This window comes from Lithobates pipiens, unplaced genomic scaffold (genome assembly GCF_037356315.1).
Source record: "Lithobates pipiens isolate NorthernLeopardFrog02 unplaced genomic scaffold, aLitPip1_a1.2 Scaffold_25, whole genome shotgun sequence".
Taxonomy (NCBI): Eukaryota; Metazoa; Chordata; class Amphibia; order Anura; family Ranidae; genus Lithobates; species Lithobates pipiens.
Window position 1 is genome coordinate 169,943,073 of NW_027507787.1, and position 25,712 is coordinate 169,968,784.

General features: G+C 45.4%; 1 protein-coding gene across 1 annotated transcript in view; it reads left to right on the plus strand.

Annotated features, from left to right (window-relative positions):
• The window catches only part of MFAP5 (microfibril associated protein 5), a 116,989-nt gene that overhangs the window by 35,627 nt on the left and 55,650 nt on the right, over positions 1-25,712 (plus strand). The gene's annotated exons all lie outside the window — the stretch shown is intronic.

Here is a 25,712-nt window from a genome sequence, read left to right on the forward strand (position 1 = left end):
TGAACACTGTTATGATATTGTATTTTTCAATAAAATACATTTTTTTCTACTTTCCTATTTGCTTCCATGCCTTAAAAGTCCGACCTGTTGATATCTATTTGGTATCTTCTTTGTTTTCCCATGAACGGGGGCTTATTGTCAAAGTTTGATTGCACAAGCTGAAGTTAGAAGCTGATTGGCTACCATGCGCAGCTGCACCAGTTTTAGTAAATCTCCCCCTGTGCGTCACACAAAATTGCAATTTTCTCCCAAAAATACTGCTATGCTGCTACTTTTCCATCTCAATGCTAAATGTTTTTCTTACATATATATATATTTTTTTTAATACAAGCAGTGTAATGCTGGCCATACACTATACAAAAAGCGCAAACGATAGTGCCATCATGTAATGACCGATAAATCATTCAGCGGACATAATGATTGCATTTTTTGTTTTTGTTTTTTTACATATACCTAGTGCAAACAGTTTGGATGGGAAACAAATTAACCTTTCAATTTATCGTTCATTCGGCATAAAATTCACAAACTTGTCCTTATTTTTTTCGGCTCAAAAACATCCCAAAGATTATCGATTTTGTGCCCATTAACTGGCCGAAAAACAAACAAACTGTCTAAATGACCGAATTTCGGTCGATTTTTCGTATAGTGTATGGCGAGCATAAGTGACCTGGTGCCACCCTCTTACAGTGCCTATACAGCAGGGCCAGATTGGAAGAGGAAAAAGCAGTACAAAGATCCACTCAGTTCATGTGCTGACAAGAAGCATGCTGATAGGAAGAGAGAGCAGAGTGATGGAAAGAAAAACTCATTGTGCTACTTCTCCTTTCACTGTCCAGTTCGACCCGATTCACATCTATGCATGTTGCTTTTCAGTGTTTCTGCCAGTGGTGGCTATTTTTTTTTTCTTTTTTTTTTTGAGGGGGCGACAAACAACCACCGCTCCCTACAGTCAGTCGGTCGGGTCACCCGCACTACCCACCAACGTGGGCGGTGTCGGCCGGTCATCCAGCCTCGCACTTACCCCATCTAGGTTGCAGGCGGGCGGCGGCTTGTGGCTTTCATCGTTTCTCCTCCTCCTCTGCATCACGCCGTGCATCTTCTCCCTTCCTCCTTCCTCCTAGACATTCAATCCGATCACCTGTCCATTCAGCCAATCAGTGACGGGTCTCAGGACCTGCTTCCTGGTTGGCTGGAAGCAGGATCAGTGTTTCAATAGCAAATGTTAATTCCCTATTGTAACACACCTGGGTAGGCTCTGTTCACATTTCCTGTTCCCACCCTATTGTGAAGCCAATTAGAAACTCTGGCTCTAATGAGGTGCTTCAAAAAAACACCTCCCCCGTTAGAATCCATGCATCCGGCCTCCTGCATTGGGGCTGGGTGCATGGATGGGGGGGGGGGGGGGGTGGCGCCCTTAATGGATGGGCTGCCCCTGGTTTCTGCAGTGCTTTCCACATTTTTAGACACACATTTTTAATACGGTACTATTGAAGTCTATTACATGCAAAATGTTGGATGCTGCGGGAAAAAAGTCTACCTACGTTAAAATAATGTCCTGGGTTACTGCAAAAAGCATTAAAGTGGTTGTAAACCCTTACAAACCACTTTGACCTACAGGTAAGCCTAGATTAAGGCTTACCTGTAGGTCCAAGAAATATCTCCTAAACCTATATGGTTTAGGAGATATTTACCAAAAGACAGGCACCACTGTCTACGGCGCATGAGCGCTGAGCAGGCCGCAGATCACTGCGATATGCCGCTCGTGTCAGCTCCTGTGCACGTGTGCGGGAGTGACATCATCGCGGCTCCAGCGAATCACAGTGCCAGAGCAGCGAGACCTGGAAGTCACTCCGGGATACATGGCAGCGGCGAAGATGAAGACGGAGGACCGCTACGGGGGCTTCGGTCTCAGGTAAGTTATTCATAATGAGCTAGTATGCTATGCATACTAGCTCATTATGCCTTTGCCTTACAGGGTGTTTTTTTTTTTTTTTATATTGCCTTTACTTCCTCTTTAAACACATTGTGTGAAGTGAGCCTTACAGGCTGGGGGCAGGTCCACAATCTGGGCTCAAAGGAAGTGGGATGAATGATGCTAGTCATCTGACCGAGGACATCCAGTGGCAGGAAGAAGTACTTCGATTGAAGATGAATATTGCAGCTGGTATTATATATTATTTTTATTGGGCCATTCATTTTTTATTGTAATTTCTGGCTGGAAAAGTGCATTATAGCAGCAGTCAGGAAGACTTTATGAATCAATCAAGCTGAGATCTTACAGTAAACCCTCAGAAAACACATCATGGCTGCTGTATTGCTGTACCTTGCTGTATAGCCAATAAGAAGAATCGTTCTCATCGCATTTATTTATTTTTTATGTTATGTTGGCTGGTGAGAGATCCATAAGTGCTAAACAAAAACAAAAAAAAAGACAAAGTAAAGTCTAAATCACAAACATTGCAGTGTTCAGATTCTATGGCCGTACATAATAAGCCCTTATTGGATTTCCACAGGAGATGAGATGATTGATATTCCTGGAGATATTTCTGTTCTTCTTCTCCATCATATAACAATGATATTGTATTTTTCTTCGCCTCTTATTATATAATAATAATATAGACAATGTTGCTATCCTCACAAAACGTTGCCTTCTGAAGCTTTGAGAAAAGCATTGCATGGATCCCCGGAGAACAGAAACTTTAATTATACAAACATTCTTACAACTCATTAATCGGTCCTGAAGGAGTTTAACTTTTGCATCTCCTGGGTGGAAGTCATTGATGAGATGTTTGAAGAAAACTTCAGATATGCTAATTTTATGAAAAGTTTTAATATATTTACAGTTTACAGTACCTCCGGCGCTGAATGAATGTTGGGGTGTGCTGGAGGGTTTACTGATGCTGGCTGCTCGGGATCGATTATTGCTGGATGGGGATATATTTATGTGTGGCGGCTTATTGTTGCTGGGGAGGTGACTGTGCAGCCAGTCACATAGAGTATGTGCGGTGTATGTGCAGCCAGTCACATAGAGTAAGTGTGGTGTATGTGCAGCCAGTCACATAAAGTAAGTGTGGTGTATGTGCAGCCAGTCACATACAGTATGTGCGGTGTATGTGCAGCCAGTCACATAGAGTAAGTGCGGTGTATGTGCAGCCAGTCACATACAGTATGTGCGGTGTATGTGCAGCCAGTCACATACAGTATGTGCAGTGTATGTGCAGCCAGTCACATACAGTATGTGCCGTGTATGTGCAGCCAGTCACATACAGTATGTGCCGTGTATGTGCAGCCAGTCACATACAGTATGTGCCGTGTGTGTGCAGCCAGTCACATACAGTATGTGCCGTGTATGTGCAGCCAGTCACATAGAGTATGTGTGGTGTATGTGCAGCCAGTCACATACAGTATGTGGTGTGTATGTGCAGCCAGTCACATACAGTATGTGTCGTGTTTGTGCAGCCAGTCACATAGAGTAAGTGCGGTGTATGTGCAGCCAGTCACATACAGTATGTGCCGTGTATGTGCAGCCAGTCACATACAGTATGTGTGGTGTATGTGCAGCCAGTCACATACAGTATGTGCCGTGTATGTGCAGCCAGTCACATACAGTATGTGTAGCCAGTCACATAGAGTATGTGTGGTATATGCGCAGCTAGTCACATAGAGTATGTGTGGTAAATGCGCAGCCAGTCACATAGAGTATGTGCAGTGTATGTGCAGCCAGTCACATAGAGTAAGTGCGGTGTATGTGCAGCCAGTCACATACAGTATGTGCCGTGTATGTGCAGCCAGTCACATAGAGTAAGTGTGGTGTATGTGCAGCCAGTCACATACTGTATGTGCCGTGTATGTGCAGCCAGTCACATACACAGTGGCGGAACTACCGCCATAGCAACACATGCGGGCGCTATGGGGCCCGCAGTCAAGTGGGGCCCGGTGAGGACAGGCGCCACGGCTCCGCGGGAGATAGCCGGCGGCTCCGCGGGAGGTCCGCGGGTAGTCCGCGGGTGGTCCGCGGGCGGCTCCGCGGGTAGTCCGCGGGTGGTCCGCGGGCGGCTCCGCGGGTAGTCCGCGGGCGGCTCCGCGGGTAGTCCGCGGGCGGCTCCGCGGGTAGTCCGCGGCTCCGCGGGTGGTCCGCGGGCGGCTCCGCGGGTAGTCCGCGGCTCCGCGGGTGGTCCACAGGCGGCTCAGTGAGTGAGAGCGGGCGGTCAGAGGATCCGTGGGAGGCGGATGAGAGTGGCCAGTTCGCTGGTGAGAGAGTGGGCTGGCCAATCAGGGAGCTGACAGGCGGGGAGCATAGAGATGACATCATCTCTGGCCGCCCTGCATCCCTGCAGTGCAGTTACCCCCTCACTGGGCAGGCAGCCAGGAAGCAGAGAGCTGACATTATCTCTCTGCTGTCTGACTGATAATCTGCTGCCTGACTCAGTGACACAGCAGGAAAGTGGCAGAGCAAGTGACAATCCATAATGTGTGGCAGGTGACGTGGCAAGTGAAAATCCATGACGTGGCAAATGACAATCCATAATGTGTGGCAGGCGACGTGGCAAGTGACAATCCGTAACGTGTGGCAGGTGACGTGGCAAGTGAAAATCCATGACGTGGCAAATGACAATCCATAATGTGTGGCAGGCGACGTGGCAAGTGACAACCCGGGACGTGGCAAGTGACAATCCATAACGTGTGGCAGGTGACATGGCAAGTGACAACCTGGATGTGGCAAGTGACAATCCATAACATGTGGCAGGTGACGTGGCAAGTGAAAATCCGTGACGTGACAAGTGTCAATCCGTAATGTGTGGCAGGTGACGTGGCAAGTGACAACCCGGGACGTGCAAGTGACAATCCATAATGTATGGCAAGTGACAATCTAGGATGTGGCAAGTGACAATCTGTAATGACGTGGCAAGTGACAATCCGTAATGTGTGGCAGGTGATGTGGCAAGTGACAACCTGGATGTGGCAAGTGACAATCCGTAACATGTGGCAGGGGACGTAGCAAGTGAAAATCCGTGACGTGGCAAGTGACATTCCGTAATGTGTGGCAGGTGATGTGGCAAGTGACAATCCGTAATGTGTGGCAGGTGACGTGGCAAGTGACAACCCAGGACGTGGCAAGTGACAATCTAGGACGTGGCAAGTGACAATCCGTAATGTGTGGCAGGTAACGTGGCAAGTGACAATCCGGGATGTGGCAAGTGGACAATCCACAACATGTGGCAGGTGACATTCTGCAACGTGTGACAAGTGACAATCTGCATCTGGTGGCAGGCGATGTGGCAAGTGGACAATCCGCAACATGTAGCAGGTGATGTGACAAGTGACAATCCTTAATGCGTGGCAAGTGACAATCCAGGACGTGGCAAGTGACAATCCATAATGTGTGGCAAGTGATGTGGCAAGTGACAATCCAGGACGTGGCAAGTGACAATCCATAATGTGTGGCAAGTGACAATCCAGGACGTGGCAAGTGACAATCCATAATGTGTGGCAAGTGATGTGGCAAGTGACAATCCAGGACGTGGCAAGTGACAATCCATAATGTTTAGCAAGTGACGTGGCAAGTGACAATCCAGGACGTGGCAAGTGACAATCCATAATGTGTGGCATAATGTGTGACTTATCTATCTTGGCAAGTGACAATCTGGGATGTGGCAAGTGGACAATCTGCAACATGTGGTAGGTGACATTCCGCAACCTGTGACAAGTTACAATCTGCATCTGGTGGCAGGCGATGATGGCAAGTGACACGCTCAGGGATCCCACTGATTTTGCATTATGGTGAGTTGAACTATTTCATTTTATATAACAGAACAGAAATTGGTTAGAAGGCCTGGAGGTCTGCAATGTGTTCCCTTCAGGGGCTGCATAGAGTATAGTGCATACTTTGTTGTTCAAAATTAATATAAGCTGTTGCCTGGGTACTGTGCCACATGGGTGTGGTAGTCTGTTGTTCAATGGCATTAGTTCATTTTTTTTTTTTTTTTTTGATGGGGGGGGGGGGGGGGGGGGCCCATACAACATTTTGCTATGGGGCCCTGTGATTTCTAGTTACGCCCCTGCACATACAGTATGTGCCGTGTATGTGCAGCCAGTCACATAGAGTATGTGTGGTGTATGTGCAGCCAGTCACATACAGTATGTGCCGTGTATGTGCAGCCAGTCACATACAGTATGTGCCGTGTATGTGCAGCCAGTCACATACAGTATGTGTGGTGTTTGTGCAGCCAGTCACATAGAGTAAGTGCCGTGTATGTGCAGCCAGTCACATACAGTATGTGCCGTGTATGTGCAGCCAGTCACATACAGTATGTGTGGTGTATGTGCAGCCAGTCACATACATTATGTGCCGTGTATGTGCAGCCAGTCACATACAGTATGTGCGGTGTATGTGCAGCCAGTCACATAGAGTAAGTGCGGTGTATGTGCAGCCAGTCACATAGAGTAAGTGCGGTGTATGTGAAGCCAGTCACATACAGTATGTGCCATGTATGTGCAGCCAGTCACATACAGTATGTGCAGCCAGTCACATACAGTATGTGCTGTGTATGTGCAGCCAGTCACATACAGTATGTGCCATGTATGTGCAGCCAGTCACATACAGTATGTGTAGCCAGTCACATACAGTATGTGTGGTATATGCGCAGCCAGTCACATACAGTATGTGCGGTGTATGTGCAGCCAGTCACATAGAGTATGTGCAGCCAGTCACATACAGTATGTGCAGCCAGTCACATACAGTATGTGCGGTGTATGTGCAGCCAGTCACATACAGTATGTGCCGTGTATGTGCAGCCAGTCACATAGAGTATGTGTGGTGTATGTGCAGCCAGTCACATACAGTATGTGCTGTGTATGTGCAGCCAGTCACATACAGTATGTGCAGCCAGTCACATAGAGTATGTGTGGTATATGCGCAGCCAGTCACATAGAGTATGTGTGGTGTATGTGCAGCCAGTCACAGAGTATGTGTGGTAAATGCGCAGCCAGTCACATACAGTATGTGCGGTGTATGTGCAGCCAGTCACATAGAGTATGTGCCGTGTATGTGCAGCCAGTCACATGCAGTATGTGCCGTGTATGTGCAGCCAGTCACATGCAGTATGTGCAGTGTATGTGCAGCCAGTGTCATACAGTATGTACGGTGTATGTGCAGCCAGTCACATAGAGTATGTGTGGTGTATGTGCAGCCAGTCACATACAGTATGTGCCGTGTATGTGCAGCCAGTCACATACAGTATGTGTGGTGTATGTGCAGCCAGTCACATGCAGTATGTGCCGTGTATGTGCAGCCAGTCTCATACAGTATGTGCAGTGTATGTGCAGCCAGTCACATACAGTATGTGTGGTGTATGTGCAGCCAGTCACATACAGTATGTGCCGTGTATGTGCAGCCAGTCACATACAGTATGTGTGGTGTATGTGCAGCCAGTCACATACAGTATGTGCCGTGTATGTGCAGCCAGTCACATGCAGTATGTGCCGTGTATGTGCAGCCAGTCTCATACAGTATGTATGGTGTATGTGCAGCCAGTCACATACAGTATGTGCTGTGTATGTGCAGCCAGTCACATACAGTATGTGCCGTGTATGCGCCTGTGAAATACTGAAAGAATATAGTCTGGTCAGATGAGACCAAAATTGAACTCTTTGGATACCATAATACACCATATTTGGAGTCAAATGGCACTGCACATCACCCCAAAAACACCCCCATATTAACAGTGAAGTTTGGAGGTGGAAACATCTTGGTATGGGGCTGTTTTTCAATATACGGTACTGGCAAACTTCAGATCATTGAAGGAAGGATTAATGGAAAAATGTACCAAGACATTTTTGATAAAATTTGCTGCCATCTACCAGGATGATGAAGATGATACGATGGTGAACATTTCAGCAAGACACTGATCCCAAACACAAAGCCAAGGAAACTCTCAACTGGTTTAAAAGAAAGAAAATAAAGCTGCTAGAATGGCCCAGCCAATCACCTGACTTCAATCCAATAGAAAATCTATGGAAAGAACTAAAGATCAGAGTTCATAGAACAGGCCCATGGAACCTTCAAGATTTGAAGGCTTTGTGGAAGAATGCGCCAAAATCACACCTGAGCAATCCATGCGACTTGTTTCTCTTAGCCCTTGTACACACGGTCGGATATTCCGATGGACAATGTCCGATAGGACCGTGTTGTCGGATAATCCGACAGTGTGTGGGCTCCATCGGACTGTTTCCATCAGAGTATCCGACGGACCAAGTTTTCCAGCTTGGCTATAAAATTTTCCGACAAGATGCTCTGATCGGACTTAGTCCGAGCATGTGTAGCCTACTCCGACGGACAAGGTGCCACGCATGCTCACAATCAAATTCGGAGACAGAAGCGCTCGCTCAGGTAAAACTACCGGTCGTAATCGATATAGCACATTCATCACGCTGCAATGTTAAAAATTCTTTCATCCAGCGCATTCTCTTTTTCTTTACAATGCTGCAAGAATTAAGTTGTTTTGATGCTCCTATTCACACACACTTCTCCCAAACGTATTTCTTTATTCTTTTTATTCATTTCAGCAATACAATATTTTAATTTGTCACATCTACCCAATCTTTTTTTTTGTTTTAATTTTGTGGTTGGTTTTTTAATCAGCATCTCCAGCATCTCCTTTTTTGACAGTTTGCTCATCTTTGTATTTTTTTGGGTGTGTTTTGTGTGTCAACTTACCACAACACCATTATTATCTTTTTAATTTTGTTTTTCTTTTTTAATCTACAGGAGGTTGTTTGGTGTTGGCGCCCCTTGTTATTCATTTCACTTTGTATTTTTGAAATGTACCTGCCTGCTCACAAATAAACTGTCCTTTTTGAAGAAAACACATACGCAAGTATTTCTTCAACCAAAAAAAAAATTTATTTAGGTGTCAAACAAATAAACAGGAAGGCAACGCTGGAGAAAATGGTAAATTTGGCGAAGCCTTTGGCCCCCAGGGCAGACATGAACTAATTAGAAAATGAAAAATTGGTGGCCTGAGCAGTACATATCTCAGGGAGAGCAGTCTGGTCCAGAAGTCCTAGAGATCAGGAAGAGCAGATGCCATCTATGCCCCCAGGCTGTTGTCCTACAAGAGGCTGCATCTTCTGTCAGACCAGACTGAACCCAGGCCATCACTCTCTAGTCCTCCTTAGGCACTTCCCACCAGGCTTCCTTCCAGGCTGTGGCTTGGCTCCTATAGTTGTGACAGGAAGAGGATGGCGATGGTGGATGTCCCGGCTGCCACTTGCCACAGCCTCCTCCCGGCTGCCACTTGCCACAGCCTCCTCCCGGCTGAGGTCTTCCTGTGTATGAAAATGGGACATAGTTTTAGTTTTTTGGTCATCAATCCCACAATTTTGTGCTTATGACTGTTGCAAATTGAATGTTACCAAATAGAACAGACTATCATTCTGAGCCCAACATTTTTCATTCTTGTCCCAATCATTTTTGGTCACTACTGTCTATTGAGATGTAAACCACTTTGTTAAATCACAACTTACTAATCAATAATAACATCTAGTTAACATTACTATACCTGTCTCAAGCTGGGCCCCTCCACATGTTGCTTGGAAGGCCCAGGTTGGACATCGGAAGCCTCAGCTGGGGGTGAAGGAAAACTGGAGAGTGGTGGCCTGGGTTCCCCCTGGTCTGCCAGAAAATGCAGCCTCTCGTAGTACAACATCCTGGGGATATAAATGGCATCTGGATCTCCTGATCTCAGGAAATCCTGGAACTTCTTGTGCTCCCTGAGATAAGTACTCCTTAGGGCACCAATTTTGGCCATCACATAGGTCGTGTCTGCCGTGGGAAGCATGATCTTAACCAAACCAAGCACTTTCTCCAGCGCTGCCTTCCTCTTTCTTCGGTCCTTAGAAAGGGGGTTTTTCATTTGCCACAGACAGAACAGCTCCCTGAGCATATCAATGATTATTTCTATAAAATGAGGTTCCTTGAAGGGATCCATCTTGTCTGCAAGACACAACACAAGACAAAACCTAATAATTTCAGGCTAAACTCTCTATAATCTTGTGCCAATATAGGCCTCAATCTAGAAGCAGTATAGCAGTATAAGCTAGCGATGTACCAAGTTAAAATTGTACCTTCGTTTGAACGATTTGAGTTTCAGTTCCTCCTTCCTCTACTCACAGATCGTACATACGACACACGCGTGTTGTGTTTTATATACAGTGCGCATGCGTAAAACTCCGGCCGCCCCTGACGTTCTTTCTAGACTATTCCCACCCCTTCTCTTTCGGCGCAGTGGGGAGAGCACATGGCGGAGAGAACGCAGGTGCGCAATCAGAGTTCCACTAACAAGGAGGAGGGCGAGGAAAGCCCGGAGCCTGAAAAGTCCCGATCCTGGAGGAAAAGATTTAAGGCCTCAAATATGTATTTTGGAGAGATGTTGGAGATGGTGGACATATTGAAGAGGAACGACTATGATGGAAAGTATGGATCTTACCCAAACCCAAATATCAGAAAGGCCAAGATCATGACTAAAGATGTGAAGAGTCTTCAGAAGAATTTTGGGGTATGACGATCCAAGGATCAACTGAGAAAACACTGGTCAGACCTGAAACTGAGAGAGCACGATCAGTACAGAAGGATCAAGCGAGTTCCTCAAAAAAGTAAGTAGTTGTCGTGTGTTCATATTATTGTTATTGCTTGCATACTGCTCCATGTGCTTTGATTTAATGTTGTACAGTTTAAAATGGCCACTTTCAAGTTCATGGGTTCATTCGTTCGTAATAAACATTGTTCGTTAGCCCACTCCCAAAACGATGTTTTCCCAAATTACACTTCACTACATTTCTTCACACTGCAGGTAAGTATTCCAGCTTTAGAATGTGTCCAAAATAATGTTCTCACCTTTGAACTCGGCCAAAAAACACAATTGTGCGATACTTCCAAGCAATGTTTCATATTCCTATTTCTGCCCTCTGTGTGCTAAGTATTCCTTTTTTACATTCTCATAGGGGAGAGAAGACTCGGGACGTCTGAGGACACCAGGGACCCCACACCTCCCAAAGAAGGGGAAATGCCAACACCAGAAGCAGAGGAGGAGGAGGAGGAAGGAGAGATTGTTGAAGGTGGACAAATTGTCACCACAACAGGTGAGTGTCGGAGACCACAGCTTACGGTAAGCTAATCAATGTATGTCAGCATATTTATAATACATGGTGTGTTTCTTTTTATTTTTTTAGGTGATGTGGAAGAAGAATCACATTTTATGTATGTGTTTTTTTGGAAAGTGGCTGAGATGAAGGGGTTGCACCCCCAAAACATGTACATTGATCCCCCATGATGGGAGATAGCACATGTTGACACACTGTGTGCATCTTCCAAATTTGGCTTTTCCAAGGGTGACACATGTGATGAAGGCAATATCAGCCCAGTTTGTACATACTCATGTCTGATATTGTCTTCACTTTTCAAAGTTGAACTTTGTAAGTTCCTGTGTTCTGTATGTTATCGCTTTGATACATGCCTCTTTACTCAAAAATGCTAAGTTACAAAAATGTTACCGAAAATAATGTTTTCTATACCCCAAATTTATTGGTTTGTTGTAAAACCCTTTTCTAAACGCACATGTGAATGTGCTTGGATTAAAAAGTGAAATTATCAACAATGTGTAGCTTCCTTTTTCAATGTGCAAAAGCAGTATTTGGAGTAAAGTTGTTGTTTTCTGTAGCAATGGGAGTTATTTACTAAAGGCAAATCCACTTTGCACTCCAAGTGCAGTTTCAGGTGCACTTTTGCAGTGCACTTGTAGTGCATAATGGATGTGCCTTTAGTAAATAACACCCACAGTGATGTTTACATTTCCCCAATCACGCCATTTTCCTGACCCCACATATTTCTGCCATGGTGCTAAAAAAGAGCAATATTTTTGTCAGTAATGCAATACATACATTAGCAACAAAAACAAGGTGTGTGTGTAGCAGACCCACAACATAATAAGATTATCCGAAGAAGAGACTGTCACCTCATCTCGCTCAGAACTTGGGTTTGCACTGTTGTAGAAAAAGGCCCAAAAAAACAGCAAAAATACCTAGGAGACACCGAAAACACAGCCAAGCAGTAAATGAAAACAAAGATTATTGTAGTTTCAAAGAGAAATTTATTAAAAAAATGCCTCTCAGACATTGTCTGGCATATCAATGGCCCCCCTACCCGCAAAGTACTCCATGTATTGGTTTCTGACCTCGCGGGAATTTTGGGGGGGGGGCAAGCCAGGACGAGCAGCTTCAAGGGCCATGAGATTGACATTTTCCGGCAAGTCTGCATCTGGGCCAACTGAGACCACATAGTTAGCTGAATGTCTTTTCAAAAAAATTGTGCAGAACGCAGCAGGCGAGCACAATGTGATTTAGTTTATATTCTGCCATGTGGATTGGCGCCAGAAATAGGCAGAACCTGAAATTAAAAATCCTCTGATCTGGGGTGAGGGTCCTCATAGGGAAAGGTCGCATCAGATGGTTTGACAGAGCAAACGCCTCATCTGCTACGAAAATGAACGGGAGTCCTTCAAGATTCTCCTCTGGAGGTGGCAAGCCCAGACTGCCACTCTGGAGACGCCAGTAGAATTCCGTCCGTGCGAACACTCCACCATCCGACAGCCGGCAATTTTGCCCCACGTCCACATAAAGGAAGTCATAGGTCGCTGACACCACCACCAACATCACAATACTAATAAACCCTTTGTAATTATAATAGTAGGACCCCGAGTTGGGGGGTGGGATGATGCAGACGTGTTTCCCATCAATTGCACCTCCACAATTGGGAAAGTCCCAATGGCTGGCAAAGTGGGAGGCCACAGTCTGCCATTCCTGTGGCGTTGAAGGAAACTGTGGAGTGAAACAAGAAAAAAAAAATAGTAATTTGGCACATCAACATTGCAAGCAGATTAGACACAAACATTTTTGGCCAAGATCAGTATAACATTTTGGGAAATGAGTATTTAAAGCCTAAAGTATAAGGTCCCCTTATCAGAGTCATCACCCCCCCACCCCCCCCCCCCCCCATCTGATGGGCCCTTGCAACAAATGAGGGGGGGAGATGTTTTGGACAGGTAACCCTCTCCACTTGATTGAGAGCTGAATGCATAAATAATGTGTGATACTTTGGGCAGCCCCTCCTTACTTACACTATTGGCAGCCCACCGGACAGGTAAGAAGTGTCATAATACAAAAAAAAAAAGAAAAAAAAATGGAAGCACATTTTGACATTCTGCTAATACCTATCAAGATAGTAATAGCAGAAAAAACAAGAAAATGTAGCATTTGAAAGTATTGAGGCAGGCCCTTGCACTACATGCTTTGGTGAATTTGTCCATAAATCTGACCAGAAAAAAGGTAGGTAGAGTGTGTATTGGGTTTGGCAAAGTCAGCAGATAAAGGATTGCTATCAGCTGACCTAGCAGTTGGGGGAGGGGGCTCATAATGAGTTTGGCCCAACCAAAAAAAAAAATGTCACTCTGCATGAATTTAAGCATACACATAACATTTGTTGACATTTTAGGGGGTGTTTAGGGGAAAGCAATACTATGGAGCTGACAAAAGACATTGCTAAGTGACTAGACTATAGGTTTATGGGCCCAGAAGAGCATGGTAGGGAAGTTAGTGAAGGCAAATATGCATGAAGGACAAAAAGGGAACTTGAAAAGCTTCCAGCATGCATGAGGACAAAGGGGCACAGCATATCAATTAGAGCATATTGCAATCATGGTAATTAGGGAATGAGGAAAGAAATACAAGACATTAGCAATCATTAAATACATAGAATGTGATGTTAAAGGATAAAACTTACCTTCATATAGTCCTTCTGCAGGACCTGAATGATGGCAGAACAGGTCTCTGGAATAATGATCCCCAGAGCCTGGGGGAGATGCCTGTGGAGAACTTGAGGTCCTGAAGGCTTATCCCTTTCGCCAAGTAGCGCAACATGGCGATGAGCCTCTGCTCCGGATTGATGGCTTGCTGCATGCAGGTATCCTGCCTGGTGATATAAGGGGACAGCAAAGCCAGCAGACGGTGAAAAACGGGGTCCGTCATCCAGAGATTTTCTGAAATCATCAGGATTATTCTCTCGGATCTCACAGAGCAAAGGCATGTGCGAGAACTGGTCACGCTGGTGCAACCAATTCTTGGTCCACAAACTCCTCCTCGCCCTGTTCATGGACCGGGCTTGTGTCAAAGCTAAAAGCCCAACACCAAGCCCCTGCACAGCACAAACTCTATGACAAGTACGTATACGAAACATGGTTTAAAACGGTCAGCTGGTCAGAACGGACAACAGAAAGCACCGATAAACAGCAAGGCCTGAAAGAACGAACTGAAAAGCAGAAACAAGCAGACAATAAGCAATGCAAATCAAAGCGTACTATACCAAGATATAGTCCACAATGAACAACAAATGCTTACTGACTACGCACACGGATAATCAGATACGCACCGACAAGCACAAACTGAAGAGCAGTAACGAACTGAAGCACAAATCTGAAAAGCGCGAATCGTCTCTCACCAAACTTCTACTAACATGCCATAAACACGAGATCAGCAGCAGGAGCCCAAAGGGTACCGCACGTGGTGCTGAACTTCCCTTTTCTAGTCCCGTCGTACGCGGCTTACGTCACCTCGTTCTTGGCAACCGGAAATTCCGACAACTTAGTCCGACCGCGTGTATGCGACATCACTTCCGGACCTCTTCCGGACGAAATCCTTCGGAATTTATCCGACGGATTTGGTTACCGGAATGTCCGACCGCGTGTACAAGGGCTTACAGGAGGCATCTTGAAGCCGTCATTACCAACAAAGGATTTTGAATTAAATTTTAGTTGGCATGTTCAATACTGTTTCCATGTGTCATTCCATTTTATTACACATAACCCAATTTCTGAACTTATTTGTTTTGGTGTCTTTGTATATATGGATTGTTACCGACATGGTGAAAATGTCCTGTCATTAGCACCTTTTTATAAATATATTTACTTAGAAAATGGTGCCCTGTTTAATACTTATTTTACCCACTGTATATATTTTTATTTTGCAAAAGGGTATTCCAGCTTAGTACAGATGTGCACATGATCAAGGGAGGATTGCGGCAGTATGTGCTTGTGGTTGAGATGAGGTTCGAGTCTCATCACAACCATGAGTTAGAGGTAAACCTACATGTTCCTCAATTTGTAATCCTTGTAAATTTATGTTCAGATTTACACAGACAATTTTTTTTTAATTTTAATGTACTGCGTGACCTTTGAACTATGGCCAGTAGACTTAGAAAGACCAAAAAGAAAACTTTTGGATAAGGACTTGTTCACATTAAACATACTACAGCATTAGGGTTGCCACCTTTTCTTCAATCCAAACACTTTAGCAGGCTACAGAAAATCATTTTAAGGGGGAACACTGTGGACTCTGGTGTAAAGAGGAACTCTGATTTCAGATGTAAGGGGGTTTTTGCTCACCAAAACTACCACTTAGTTTAGAGTTTCCAGCATTTCCCCTAAATCAGGGCACCCAAGGGGTTACATCAGAGTTTACCGGGCACCCCTTTTATCCGAGTCCCTCTTATCTTGGTGTACACACTCACTCAAAGGCAGGAGAGAGAAGGAAGGGGGGAGACTTCAGAAATTGGATGGTGAGCGCACTCACCCAATGACGGAGGCTCAAGCATTGATTCACACATTTCATCCACAATGTATCTGCCGGCTCCTGGGCTTCAAATTTCCAGCCCACGCATCCCTTTCCCGAGCATTGATTGCTGGGGATTGGAGTGTGGGTGGGCAGACAGAGGGGTGAGGGCAGAAGGAGCAAGAGGAAATCAAGCCACCTCTCCTGTCCATGTATGGGGTGGGGCCCGTGTGCACACCTATGCACGTGTTTCACACTTAAATACAGTGCTTAGTCATAGCTCTGACTAAAATTAAGATTAAAAACATCCTCTTGTCCTTTCTTGCCGTGGCTTGTATTTTTGTTCACAATTTTTAAATGAAAGGCAAAAACTTTTTTGGAGTGAGGCTGTCCAGAACTTCTTCCCGTTTCTAATTGATCTTTTCATGTTAAGTTGCTTTTTTGCTGCAAGTTTTTCCTTTTTAAATGTGTCTTTTTGTTTACAGCACACTGCCACATAATTTCAAAGAAAAAAAGTGCAAAGAACAGGGTGTACCTAAACCACCTCAAATTATATTAGTCACATTCACTGTACCCCCTATCATCTTAGATATATTTAAGTTAGGCATACAACAATAAGGCCTATTATCCCTAAATAAAACTGCTGCTTCTGCTAAGTTTTACAATGCTGTATACTCTGTGGTTTCTAAATCCCCAAGCTGTACCTTTCGTCTCTAGTATATTTTGGAAAATGTTTCCTCTCCTTCTCCAATAATGTACTGCTGCTGGCCAATTTTACACTGCTGTCTGCTCTGTGCTCTTCTAATTCTTACCATAAACACACTACAGTCCATTTAACATGGTTTCCTATGGTACAAGTTCCCATCTATGCGTTTTGTGTCCCATGCGTTTTTGGAAAAGGTTGCGCTTTGCATGTAATAAAATTCAATGGAACTGCACCAGTGTTGTGTATGTGATGCGATTTTTTATGTGTTTTGAGTTTTTTTATGCTAATGCTGGTTGCTAAGCAGGGGGCCGCTGCATCCTTAAAAAGCGATGAGTCGTCAGCTGTCAGTGAGGTTCCCCGCTGATAGCTGAATGTAATAAAAAAAAATTGCCAGCAAAAAAAAATTGTGAAAAAAATATATAAACTGGCATGATCAGGACAGGCAGGGGAGGAGCGAGCGTCCCCCCCCCCTCCTGAACCATACCAGGCCACATGCCCTCAACATGTGCCCCTAGATTCTCCCCCCCCCCCATGTGAATGGGTATCAAGTATATTGTACCCTTACCCATTCACCTCAAGAAGCATGAAATGTAAAAAAAAACAAAGAGCTAATTTTGACAAGTCCTTTATTAAAATAAATGTCTAATCCAGGCTTTCTCAACCTTTTAACCCTAGAGGAACCCCAAACATGATTTTCAAGTCTTGAGAAACCCTTACTAAAACCAATTCATCAGGGGTCAATAGAACAATGCCCCTTATACTGGTGGTCAATAGGAAGAATGGTCCCATTAAAATGTTGATTGGGATGCCACCCTTAAAGACAGCTAAAAATATATTTTGTGTCATGCTGCTGGCTTTGCTAAGTGATGCTGAACCTTGAACCCTGTACGCACCATCAAAAAGGTGGTTCATCAGCCACAGCTCAAGGTATCCCTAGCAAGCTCTGGAGGAACCCCAGGGTTCCACGGAACCCTGGTTGAGAATGGCTGGTCTAATCTGTCTTCTCCCATCGTCATCTCTCCCGGTGCCGTCTTCTCCCACCACCATCTTCTCCCACTGCTGTCTCTTCCCGGTGCTGTCTTCTACCCCGAGCTGTCTTCTTTCTCGCCGCCGGTTATCTGCAAAAAAAAAAAAAAAGACGCTCTTCTTTGGCTGTCTTTCTCCGTGTTCCTGCAGGAAGTTCTGCAATCTCATACTGTTCATGAGCTCTTATAACTTGGAGATCTGGTTCACATCTAAGCATTGTGCGTCAATATATCCCAGCGAGATAGAGGGAGCAATTATCCAGCTGAATTTATTTGGTTTATCATTTACACTGTGACCACCTGCAAGCTAAAGGCCTAGGCTGGGCTAAAGCCAATTCGCCCTTTATGCTTGCCATCCGGTAAGCAGAATCTACAGCTACGATGGTTGGGCTCTTTCCTTGCTTGTGTGTGCAGACTGCGGTGACATCAAGTTTTCCAGTGAATTTGAATTAATTTCCTTGTTTTATTTTAGTTTTTGTGGACTCATTCGCTGAGACTTTATTTAGCGCAGCTTTTTTAAGTTTTATTTTGATTAAAGACAGTGTCAGAGTTAAAGTTAGGGTCAATGTCAGGGTCAAAGGTCATGACCAGAGTCAAAGGTTAAGGTTAAAGATCAGGGTTAGTATATTTTAGGTAGGATTACAAAAAAATATTTTTTTTTCAATTCATATCTGTGTCAGTTATAGTCAGTGTGCTTTAGGTAGGATTAAAGAAGCGTAAAGCGCACTACTGTTTCTGGGTCCTTCTATGGGTTGAAAAAATAAAAAATGTACACATCTGTGGTATCACTGTAACGCTGGGACATGTGGTGAGGTCAGTGGCTGGTGAGGCACTGGCTAGTATCAGAGCCAGATGCACACATGTTACATACGCCACGATCGTTGGCGCGAGAGCAGGGCCGTCTTTAATATTGATTGGACCCTGGGCAAAACTTTTCTTGGGTCCCCCCCACGCAGTTTTTCTCTTTTTCTCTCCACCTGCTCTGAGACATACAATAAAAAGCAGCTAGACTCAAAATCAGTTTACTGAATCAGATCAGGCAGCTATTGCGATTGGTTGCCACAGGTTACAGTGTATCATTACCACTCACTAACTGGTTGCTAGAGATTACAGAACACATTATGGCTCACTAATTAGTTGCTAGAGGTTACAGCACAGGATTTCTGCTTGTTGATTGATTGCTAGAGATTACTGTGGATATGACCTCAGGGGGTCATGATATACATATTATGCCCCCCTGAGGGGGGGGCATGATATCCCCTATTTACATATGAATGCTGTCGCTATTTACATATGAATGCCGATAATTTACATGTAAACACAGGGTCTGCAGGTGGGTCATCTTTACACAACAATAGGGCAGAGCGGGACAGCATTAGTTTCAGCACTTCACACTGCGATATCGGGACACAGCACAGGACTAAAACCTCGAGGGGTGAGGGAATTTAAACCAGGATAGTTGGCAAGTATGAGGCAGCTGCTTTGGGCCCCACAACAATAACAGGGCCCAAGGCAGCTGCCTCTTTTTCCCTGCCTTAAAAATGGCCCTGCGAGAGAGCAATAATTCTAGCACTAGACCTCCTCTGTAACTCTAAACATGTAAACTGTAAAACATTTTAAAGCGTCACCTATGGAGATTTATAAGTACTGAAGTTTGGCACAATTTTAAAGTGTGATATGTTGGGCATCTCCTTGGCGTAACATAATCTTTCACATTATACAGAAAAATCGGGCTAACGTTTGTTTTTTTAAATGGATAAAATAACAGTTTTTTCCCCCCAAAAAAGCGCAAAAAAAAAAACTGCTGTGCAAATATTGTGTTGACATAAAAAGTTGCAACAACCACCATTTTATTCCCTAGGGTGTCTGCTAAAACGATAGATAGATAATGTTTGGGGGTTTGGAGTAATTTTATAGCAAAAAAATTATGATTTTTACATGTAGGAGAGAAGTGTCATGCCACGTACACAAGATCGGAAATTCGGCCAGCAAAAGACAGATGAGAACTTTTCATCAGAAAATGCGATGTGTATGTGTATGCTCCATCGGAAATTTTGTTGGCTGAATTTCCACCAGCAAAAGATTGAGAGCAGGTTCTCAATTTTTCCAACGGAAAAAGTTTCGATCGGAAATCCTGATCGTCTGTAGCAATTCCGACGCACAAAATTCCTACGCATGCTCTGAAACAATTCGACGCATGCTCGGAAGCATTGAACTTAATTTTCTCGGCTCGTCGTAGTGTTGTATGTCACCGTGATCTTGGCGGTCGAAAGTACAGCAAACTTTTGTGTGACCGTGTGTATGCAAGACAAGTTTGAGTGGAATTCTGTTCGAAAAACCATCATAGCTTTTTCCAACGAGAATTCCGATCGTGTGTACGCGGCATCAGAATTGGCCTGGGTGGCAAGGGGTTAATTACCATAAGTAAGTAATATACAAATAATTATTATATATTGTTTTTAAGGTAATTTACTATATTTTCAAAATCTGTACTAAAACAGATGGCTTAATGGACAAATTACTGAAGTTTGAAGTTATAACTTCCAACCAGTAATTTCACAGTAAATAGATAAATAATAACTTATTATGATATAGCATATAAATATATGATTTAGCTTGAATATAACAGTACCTTCTCAACAGAATCAGTTTCTCCCTCTTAACTGTGTGAGAAAAACATGGGATTGTGGGTAAATCTTATACTCATAAACACGTTTTTTTTTCCTTGTAGTTAAGAGGGCTGGAAGGGAGCATTGGTCTTTTAGACAAATGCCCCTTCTATGACACTGCAGTGAAAGTTTTGCCTCCACTGCAGCATTTGTATTGGACAGCTGGGGCTAATGGTACTTTACCATTGGTCCAAGACTCCAAGCTGTTCATTGAGCTCAGTGCCTCTGACAAGTAAGAGGCACTGTGAGCACAACCTCTCAGTCTGCTGCAAACAGAGTGTGCCAGCTTGTATTTAAAGTGGCCGCTCTGTATGTAGCTTCTGACAGACTGCACAATTTTATTTTTATTCTGTTCATGGTTGCACGTCCCTGCTGTAATCATCGGGAGCAGGACATTTTATTTTGTGTTGTTTTTGGTGGTAGGTTAGGGTAATAGCAAAAATGCAGCTACATAAAAAATGTTTTATTTTTATTTATTTTTTTACAATTCAACCCCAATTCATCCTGGTGAAAAAAACAAGGTATAATTCCCCTGGATACATTAAGCAGTTACAATGATATGTACAGTTTAAAAAAAAAAAATCCACATTGCAAAACTGTGTTCAGGCATTCAACCACAATTGTGTGTGTGTTTGTTTCTTTCTTTCTTGCTTGGGTTCCCCATCGTGATGTGGGCACCAGTGTAATGGGGCCTCTGGCGGTGGCCAGCAGCACGTTAACAGCGGGGACTGGGATGGCGTCCGGTCCGCCGCAAGGTGCTCCAGGGGCGCCAGCTGCCTCGGGAGCGGAGGTGGCGCAAGTGCCTGTAACAAGGGAGGATGGTGCAGTGGACAAGGTAAGACTCTAAATAAGGAGGTGGATCGGGTTTGTTTGGCGTACTTGGTAAAATGCGATACATTTGTTTAGAAGGGCCACTGGGAGCACACCTCAAGCAGGAAGTAGGGGCCAAAATTTGGAGGGGTGAGTATGTCAAAAAATTTTCCCTTTTTTCTTTAGAAAAATTTAATATGAACAGAGGTAGGTTGGACAATAGCAAGACAGAGGAGGAGGAGAAGAGGGATACAGGCTCGTTCCTCGTCGTTTACAAATTGGCTTCAGGCATTTGCTATTTTAGCGAGTGTTATAGGGGAAAAGGCGCCGGAGAATTGCTCCACTCTCTTTTGCTACCTGGATGCGATCGGGGAAGCTTATCGAGTTTACGGGGGTTTGACCTGGCTCAGGTACGATGAGCAGTTCCCTCAGCGCAAAGCAGTACGCCCGCCTTTGAGCTGGGACCACAAAGACATTAGTCTTTGGATGCGGCTTATGACCTCGGCGCGGGCTGGGACGTCGTTTTTTCAGTCAGGGGCTAACGGCTCTTCTTCCACTGGACACACGGCCAACAAACGTAAGGGGTGTTGTTGGTCGTTTATTGAAGGGAATTACAAGTTTGAAACAACGTGAAAATTCAAATGAGTGCTTCGGCTACGGGGGGCTCCCATTCCCTCACAATAGGGCAAGGGCAGAATGGGGGATCTTGCAGGAAAAAGCGAGGACTCCGGGGAGCATAGCAAGCATGCTTCCGTTCTTAGGTAGGTATCCATGGCGGGAGGTGGCGCAACTGCTGGCTTCGGGATTCACAGAGGTCTTTCGTATTCCATGTAGGCTTAACCTGCAGACAATTTGAAGTCTTGTCCTGTACAGCTGAGCTTGATTGCCTTAGAGTGACTGCGACGCTAATTCAGCGGTCAGTGAGTGAGGCCACCTGGTCAGTTTATTCAAAAACCTGGGAGCAGTGGTTTAGGCTGGTCCATGGTTTGGTTTAGGCGGTAGTGGAAGGTGATCAAGGGCTCTTGGTTATGTATTTCAAAGGTCGGAATTTGGAGATGGGAGTTTTGGTGTTGGTATTGAATAGTAAGTTGGCGGGGTTGGCCTCTTTGTTCAAGTTGTTGGGTCGCAGGTATTGCACGAATAATTTTTTGCTGCGGCAAGTGGTGAATGGAAACTGCAGGGGGTTCAGTTGGAATTGTTTGGTGTTAGAGGGTCGCTGGCTGGTCCGGTACTGGTTGTTTCGCATTTCCTGCAGTCATGTCCAATCAGGGCTGGACCCCTGCTATTGCATGCGGATGGTTTGGCTTTATCTTGGTATTAACTCAGGGCAGTGTTTTGGAGGTATTTGGGGTTGTTGGGATTTTGTCCGTCAAAAATTGCTTCTCACTACTTTCATATTGGGGCTTAAATGGAGGCAGCACAGTGGGGTCTGAGTGAGGGAGGCCTTGCGGAGAATTGGCAGGTGGGAATCTCAGCGTTACCGCCTGTATGTGCATCCTCAGTTGCTATGAGTAAGTTAATTTATGTGGGGTTTGTGCATGTGTGCTGTCCTGTATGTCCCATCTGTTTTGTTAAAGGGGGAGGTTGGCTTGGTGCTTTTGCTTCCATGTGTGTGATATTGTTTTTTCTTTTCAGAGACTGGCTCCTGCTTGATCTGGATATTGGGCCACTCTTATGTCCACTGGGGAGCAAAGAGAGCTGATGTTTGGCGTGACAGACATCAACTGGGTATTCCCAGGGAGGAGGCAGTGGTTCACTGGATCGGGGTGCCCGCTCTGTTGTGGAGCAGAGTAGTTCCTGGGTTTGAGCGCTATGCTTGGCTGTACAGATCCCCTGATGTGTTGGTGGTGCATCCTGGGGGGAAAGATATAGGACTGCGGTCCATGAGGGAGCTCATATGGGATGTCAAATTTGACTTCCTGCGGCTTTGAATAGATTACCCGGACTTGATAATAGTATGGTCGGATATGGTAGCCCGTATGCAATGGAGGTGGGCCAGGTCGGTGGCAGACATTAACAAGGCAAGGGGCGGCCAGATTTCTGATGTGCACCGGGGGTTTGGTGGTGCCACACCATGAGCTGGAGGTTGGACCTTGGAGATACTTGCGTGGGGACTGCTTTCATTTGAATGTCATTGGGATTGACATGTGGTGTCTGGGTTTGGAAGAGGGTATACAGAGGGCCCTGAGGGTGTGGAGGTCCACTCAAACCTAAGGTGTCAGGTTTGAGTGGTGGTGGCGGGGTACAAGATCCTTTTAGGTTATATGGGCACATAAAAAGGCATGGTGTAGGGACTCGTCTGAGGTACCTACTAGTTTTCTCAGAGTCGGTGGTTTCGCAACTGGAGGCCTGAGAAGGCGCCCCCATAAGACAGCCGATGACTAGCCAGACCAGGTACACATAAGCTAACTGGCGGAGGCAAAGCCTGATGCTCCGCCTACCCTCCCATGCATGGCATTAAAGACTGCACCTACTCCCCAGCCCAGAGAGTGGTTTGTGATATCAGGAGAAGGGGAGAAAGAGGAGGCTGAAGGGATTTCCCAGACAGCAGCCAGGATAAAAGGTACTGTTACTGTCATCGTGTATGTGTGCCAAGCATCCAAATATAGTAGTGGCAATGCTCAATAATATGAATTAAAAGAATATGCAGCAGATCATATTGTGATTTGTGCAAAAAGCTCATTGAACAGTCCACATTCAGTGAAAGTTCATGTACTGCAAACTTTTCAGTACATGAACTTTCACTGAAGTGGACTGCTTAATGAGCAGGGGCGGACTGACCCATCGGGCACTCGGTCACTGTCTGCGGGCCTGGGGCCGATAGGGGGGCCCCATTAGAGGTTCTGCATGACTGCAACAGATTGTAGCATGGTTAGCGACTGTAATAAGACCTCTCACAGCGCGCTGCTCCCCGCCAACCCCTCCTTCCTTCCCATCCACCCCAGGTGCTTGTACATGATATCACCTTAGATAGACGAAAAGAGGAGGGGCCAGCGGGGAGAAGCGTGCCGTGAGAGGTCTTATTATTACAGGCACCGGGTGAGACTGTGTACTTTATTTTTTACAGGAGTCTAGAGACACCAGGGCCGCCACCATCTGGGGGGGCAGCCAGTACAGATGTAGGGGGTCTGTGCCCCAACAGAACCGCACGAGGCCCCATGATACTCTCCTGAATCCCCAGCCCTGTCGACACTGCATCCCTCTCAGTCCTCATCACACTGCGTTCCTCTGCCTGTCCCCCGTGTCTCTCACTGTCCCCGGTGTCCCGGGCATCCCTCTCTGTCCCTACTGCGTCCCTCTGTCTGTCCCCGGCATCCCTCTCTGTCCCCAGTGTTCCCTCTCTGTCCCCAGCGTCCCTCTCTGTCCCCGGCATCCCTCTCTGTCCCTACTGTGTCACTCTCTGTCCCCGGCATCCTGCTCTGTCCCCAGCATCCCTCTCTGTCCTCATTGCACTGTGTCCCTCTCTGTCCCAGGTATCCAGGACAGGTAGACCGCAAAGACGTCCCGCAGTTGCGACCTGTTTCTTGCTCTAGAGCGGTGCATGTGCACGCTTCCACAATCCAGGCTGCAAAGGCAGTCCCTGGCCCTTGCATACTTGTGGCTTCGGGGTGGGGAAAACCTCCGGAATAGCTTGGGTGGGTTCATGCTCTTCTCCGAACATGCCCCAGCGCTTCATAGTGCTATTGCGCGTCCCTCGCCACTGGCCAAACTCAAGAAAATCAGCCTGCAATACCAGATGTTCATGATGAATTCAGGCATCAGACTTGTGGGGGTGACCAATTACTCCCCAGGCATGGAAAAAAAATGTGAATGAAAGTGAATCCCGAGTTTTTCACTGAAGCTAACTTTTAGTGTGCTTTCACACCGAGGCATGGGCGGTCTTGGCGGTAAAGCACCGATATTTTTAGTGGCACTTTACCGTAGTTTTAGCAGTGTTATTCAGCCGATAGCAGGCTTTTAACCCCCGCTAGTGCCCGGAAAAGGGATAAAACCGCTCGCAAAGCACAGCTGCAGCGGCGCTACCCCATCTACAACATGCAAATCGCACATATCTACAACCTGTAAATTGCACATATCTACAACATGTAAATCGCACATATCTACAACATGCAAAACGCACATATCTACAACCTGTAAATCGCACATATCTACAACCTGTAAATTGCACATATCTAGAACATGCAAAGCGCACATATCTACAACCTATAAATCGCACATATCTACATCCTATAAATCACACGTATCAATAACCTGTAAATTGCACATATCTACAACATGCAAATCGCACATATCTACAACCTATGAATCACACATATCTACAACCTATAAATCGCACATATCAACAACCTGTAAATCGCACATATCTACAACCTGTAAATTGCACATATCTACAACATGCAAATCGCACATATCTACAACCTGTAAATCTTGTTTGGGGGGGCAGGTATGAGGGTTAATGCTGCCGACCACCGATAATAACCCTTTTTTTTTAAATCTTGTTTGGGGGGTATGCTGCGGTGGTCGGCAGCATACCCCCCGAAACAAGATTAAAAAAAAAGGGTTATTATCGGTGGTCGGCAGCATTAACCCCCATACCTGCCCCCTCAAGCAAGATTTAAAAAAAAGGTTATTATCGGTGGTCAGCAGCATACACCCCCCCCCCCTTATTATTAATAACCTTTTTTTTTTTTTAAAGCTTCTTTGGGGGGGTGTATGCTGCCGGTCACTGATGACTATTTTTTTAAGTCTTGTTTAGCAGGGGGTGGGGGGGGGGTTGGGGTATGCTGCCGAGTGCGACCACCATAAGATCGATGTGGAGGGGGTACCGGCGGCTGGGCGGAATAA